The 5,884-nt window shown below is 35.4% G+C and overlaps 1 pseudogene; it reads right to left on the bottom strand.

Moving 5' to 3' along the window:
* Positions 1-5,113: 5,113 nt before the first annotated feature.
* Positions 5,114-5,440, bottom strand: LOC141515952 (small ribosomal subunit protein eS27-like; annotated as a pseudogene).
* Between the last annotated feature and the right edge of the window lie 444 nt (positions 5,441-5,884).

Raw genomic sequence — 5,884 nt, 5'->3', positions numbered from 1 at the left:
TGACCATGAGCAACCAAATCTCTAATTATTGAAGTATTCTTTGACTTCCACTTAGAGTATTTTTTATATTTATTCATAAAATTGTTGTGTTCATCCTTATAAGCAAATTCCTGAAAATTTTGTATACTTTTAAGACATTTTGAATGAAATTTTGATTTCTATCTTTCTTTTTGTTTTGTTGGTAATATTTAGAAAGCCCAATAATTTCTGAGAGTTGTTTATATTTTGTTACTTTACTAGGTTATTGTGTCTATTAATTTTCAGTGGAATCTTTAGGGTTCTTTAACTATCACCTACAAAAAAGAATATGTTCATTTTTATGTTCTATGTTTATCTTATTGCTTTTGCTAGTTTCGTATTAGATTATTTCTAGTATTTCAAGAACTGTTTCAAATAATGGAGATGATGCTAGACTTGTCTACTTTATCCTTATTCTTTTTTTTTTTAGGCTTTTGCAAGGCAAATGGAGTTAAGTGGCTTGCCGAAGACCACACAGCTAGGTCATTATTAAGTATCTGAGGCTGGATTTGAACTCAGGTCCATCCTGACTCCAGGGCCGGTGCTTTATCCACTACGCCACCTAGCCTCCCCTTTAGCCTTAGTCTTAATGGAAAGATCTCTAATGATTCTCCACTACAAATGATGCTAGCACTTGCTTTTATATGTACTTTATTATATGGAGAAAAATCTTTTTGTATGACACGTATTTTAAAACATAAACGGATTAGCATTTCATCCAAAGCCTTTTTTGCATCTTTTGATATAATTATCTGATTTTTATTCTTTTTGTTATTAATATGATTTATTACATTTATGTTTTACTTATTTTGAACTAATTCATTGGGTTCCTCTTGAAATTACAATTTGATCATCATTTAAAGTTCTTAAAGACTTTTTGCTAATATGTTATTCGGTAGTTTTATATCAATATTCATTATAGATATTGATTTATATTTTTCATTTTCTGTTCTTCTTTCTCCTTAATTTTGGTTTATTCATCAGTCATTTAAACCATTTGGGGTTTTCTTAGCAAAGACATGGCAGTGCCTTGCTATTTCCTTCTCTATCTCATTTGACAGAGGAGGAAACTGAGATAAATAAGATAAAGTGACTTATGCAGGGTCACATAGCTAGTGAGAATCTGAAGTTAAATTTAAACTCAGGAAGATGAGTTTTTCTGACTCCAGGCCCTACCCAAGGCATAATAAATTCTGCTTCAGGCTCTAATTAGAATTCAGTCCAGGATTCAGATTCTGAATGTTTCAAGTATATGCCTTGTAAACAATATTCTGGTATATTCTGCTTTTCTGATCCATTCTGCTAGTTTCTTTCATTTAGTGGATAATAGAATCTTATTCACATTCAGTGTGTGATTCCCTACCCAAGTATATATGCTCTCTCTTAAACCTAGCTCTTCCTTTTCTCAGTTGTTCTCTTAGAGAGTTTAATGTGTTTCTACACCAAAGTCTTTCTGTTTAGATGTTAAGCTCCGCCCCCTCAACCCCACACTTTCTTCAGTTCCTATGAAGAGCTCCACTCCATTTTTATTTATTCTTCTGATACATCCCAAATATGTGAATGGTGATGTTTCAATCAATTCTTCCCTATTTCTTCCCTAATTATTCAATTTCCCTCCGTCTTCTTCCTCTCTTTAAACCTATGCTACATTGTAAAATTCAATAAAAATAAAAAATAATGATTTTTCTTCCAAAAACATTCAATTTTGATCAATATATTGCATGGAAACAATGTAAAGACTATCAGACTACCTTCTATGGGGGTGGGGGGAGGGAAGCAAGATTAAGGGAAAATTGTAAAATTCAATAAAAATAAAAAATAAAACCTTCAGTACAGAACAAAACCATGTCTGGGCTCTACAGAAAGGGTCTTCCTTCCCTGCCTCCATGGTATTCTGAAGGTACACCTCTTCTCACAGTATTTAAATTCTTTTTTTGACATTTTATTTTATTTTTGTTTATTTTGAATTTTACAATTTTTTCCCCTAATTTTGCTTCCCTCCCCCATCCCCCCACAGAAGGCAGTCTGTTAGTCTTTACATTGTTTCCAGGGTATGCATTGATTTGAATGTAATAAGAATAACCCCATGCTACTGCTCAAATGTATTTAAATGTCTAGCTTTGTCTTATTTCCTGTATATACATTTTAAAGATTTTACCTAGTTCTGGTCATGCATTGGGAACACTTTTGTTAAAGGTCCATTTTTAACCCTCTAGCATTATATTCAACTCAATTTTTCAGGGTAAGTTAATTTTAAACTTTGTTCATTTGCCTTTTAAAATACTGTTTTCCGAGATTTTCTTTCTTTCAAGACAGTTTAGCATAATCATGTATGATCCTATGATTCTTAGTATTTGAACTCTCTAAAAAATTAGTTGCTTACATTATTTTTACCCCTTTTCCTTGGAAATTCTGGATTTTACTTATGTCATTCTGAGTGTTATCAATTTGTGTTGTCTTTCAAGAAGCAATCAGTGAATTCTTTCTATTTTTACTTTGCCTTTTAGTCTCAATAACTCTGGACAGTTTTCTATTATGATTTCTTAAAATTTGATATTTAGGTTGCTTGGTTTGTTTTGGTCATGGTTTTCAGGAAGCCTGAGGATTCTTGGATTATCTCTTCTCAACCTGTATTCCTGGTCAGTTGATACTGATAGTAGATAACTTACATTTTCTTTTCTTTTGACTTTCTTCTAATACATATATATATATACATATATATATATATACATACATATATACACATAACTATCTCTAAATATACACATATATATTTTTATATAGTGTTATCTATAGAACCATTGATTTATCTGTGCTCCATCTCTTTTGTGTTTTTTTCAGAGAATCTACAACTTGGGTAAGATTTTTCACCTGCTTTTCTAAAAAATATTTTCCACTGACTTTCCTATTTATTTTTCAATTTTTTTCCTTAAGGAAATTGCACTTTTTTTTTAGATTTTTGCAAGGTAGATGGGGTTACGTGGCTTGCCCAAGGCCACACAGCTAGGTAATTATTATGTGTCTGAGGTAGGATTTGAACCCAGGTACTCCTGACTCCAGGGCCAGTGCTCTATCCACTGCACCACCTAGCCACCCCAGGAAATCACACTTTTAACTTCACTTTTTATCACTTATTTAATTTCTTCTCTTTATTATTAAAGTCCTTTTGGCCAAGTCATTCTTTTCTCTGATGATATTTGCTGAGAGATTATTCCTTTATTCTTGGTTTATCTCCTTGTCTCTAAATATACAATTTTCTTTGCTGTATTTGGAATTTTTTTCTGTTTATCATATTTTTAGTCCCATTTTCTGACTAGGACTTTGGGTTAGTTTTAGGCTCTGCTCACTCCTCCTCTTAAAAATCTTGTTGCTCTTAAATCCTTAAATCATCTGAAATCTTTTTCCTATTTCCTCTGTAATCTGAACAGACAGAGAGCATTTATTATTATATTACTATATAGCAGCACTACATTGAGTTCTGGGTATATAAATACAAATATAAAAAAACAGTCCCTACTCTCAAAGAGCTTTCATTCTAGAGGAGCTAGATTGGCAGAAGGAATTTATACAGGTGAGGTGGTCCTTATGCTGGTAAGGAGGTGGAGGAATCCAGAGAGCAAGTGACTTCGGCATCTCCAAAAATAGCTGTTCAAGTCACCAAGCAGAAAAGAGGGCCATGAGGGAAAGGGAGAGAAGACTGGTGGTGAAGACGGCAGAGAAATCTGGGGAGTGAAGAATAGAGTCTAGAATGAAGTGAATATGCCCGAATGTTTCAGTTCGTCTGGGCCAGGGCTGCTCTTTTAGTTCTATATGTGGTAGTTAGTTCTAAGCTTCTTGCTTCAGTAGAATCTTTGGCATCTGCGTCTATCTCCCGGTGATCCAACATGAGTTTTGGTTTGGTCTTTCTTCTTGCATAACTCCCAACCTACAGAGTCCCCAGTTTGTTGTTTTAGATTACACTAGTTTTTGGCGTCCTACATGGACATGGTGCCATTTGGGGGATTATGATACTAGCCCTGTCTCTTTATGGAAGAGTTCTGATTTTAAGAAATCTTAATGGGTTCTCTGGTTCTGGACCTATTGTCCTTGTGTTCTAGGCCATAACCTAGACTGCCCAGTCATTATGGCTCTGGGCTCTTGGCTTCAGACCTCTTGACAAGTCTCTAGTTCTGATTGTCTGGTCCTATTTCCCCCTCATGGCTCCTACATGGGCTGCTGAGCACTGTTGTGCTTTAGAGGCCTGCTGCCTGTGTGTGCCCTCAGGTCACTAGGAAGACCATGAAGTCATCCATCCAGATCCTGTCTTTTTGTAGAGGTTGACCCTGACACCTATTGGTCTTACAGGGGCTGCATCGGTACTAACAATCTGCTGACTTTAGGCTTCCATTCATGGAGCTGGCCTCTTCTCCAATTTTGACTCCATTCAGAATAGTGTTATTGGGTCTTCTAACCTTGGACTGGAGGGAGGAACTTCCTATCATTTTTCTTTAGTTTTCTTAATCATTCTTATTTCTGCATTTTTAGAATTGGGCAAGTGCTTGTGGGAGTGATGGGCTCCTCTAACAGCATTCTTATCACCTCATGACCCAAAAGTCAGTAAGGTTTTTTTTTTTTTTAGCTTTCAGGTTTCTGATGAACTCAAACACTCATGGAATTTTTCCCCTTTTTTTAGGAGATAAAAACCTTAAAAGAAAGTAAATTTTTATTTTGTTTCATTTTCCTGTGCCTAAGAGCATGAAACTGAGCAAAATCTGGAATTAGGTAATGCTAGAATTAGGTAATTCCATATTTAGGTCACATTCCTTCCAAGATAGAGGTATTTCCTATTATGAGAATACTGAGGGAAAGGAATCCTAGGAAACGTATTTTTAATACCATCATTAAAGAAAGAATACTATATACAGTGGATAAAAGCTGCACCTGGGTGCAAGAAGACCATGGCCTCAGGCACTTTTAGGTCCCTGGATAAATCATTTAATCTCTGTTTGTCTCAGTTTCCTCATCTACAACATGGGGATAATACCAGCAACTACCACCCAGAGTTACTATGTGGATCAAATGAAATAATATTTATTTTTTTTTCAAAATTATCAAATTTCTTTTATTTTTTACAGTTCCTCATTCATCTTGATTCAGTCATTAGTGCTGCTTCCGTCTGAAGGAGCATCCTTCTGTAAGTCTTGCCTTTCCTCCAGTGGGCTGACAGAGCACAGTGGAGCATCCGACACAGAGAACCACTGTCTGTGCGTGGCTGAAGACCTGGTGATTTTATAGCACCCGGGGCACTTTACGTCAATGAAATAGGAATTGGGGCTCTGCACCAGACATTTCTTCTTGTGCTTCTGCTTCTCCTCCTCGGGAGAGGGGTGCAGGAGGTCTTTGGCGAGAGGCATGTTGGTGCGGGGAGATCTTTACCGCCGGAAAGGCTGAAATCATATTTATAATGCAATTTATAAATCTGAAAGTACTATCAAATGCAAGCCATTAGCATTATCATCATCTTCATTTCTGAACATTTTTGCCATCACCCTTGAAAAGGAATCAATCAAAACTCACTGACCAAGTCTGGCTCTAGAGATAATGCTTCCTATCTCTATTGCCTTGCTTCTAGGGTCAGACTTAGTCAGTATAATTACACAGTGTTTGATTTCATTTTTTTCAACTTCCACATTTTAATTTTTCTACATATTATTTATCTTTATGTAATCCTCATTTCCAAATATATCTTTTCTCCTTCCCCTAGCTAGAAAGTTATTCCATATCACTAAAAATAAGAAAAAGAAGAGAAAAGCAGGTTAGCGAGACTAAATAATCCATCAATTAAAATCAGACAGAATATTCACTATTCCATCAATCTACCACCTTT

The sequence above is a fragment of the Macrotis lagotis genome, chromosome 3 (genome assembly GCF_037893015.1).
Source record: "Macrotis lagotis isolate mMagLag1 chromosome 3, bilby.v1.9.chrom.fasta, whole genome shotgun sequence".
Taxonomy (NCBI): Eukaryota; Metazoa; Chordata; class Mammalia; order Peramelemorphia; family Peramelidae; genus Macrotis; species Macrotis lagotis.
Note: the sequence above shows the minus strand (reverse complement) of the source record. Positions and strands in the feature narration are given on the sequence as shown.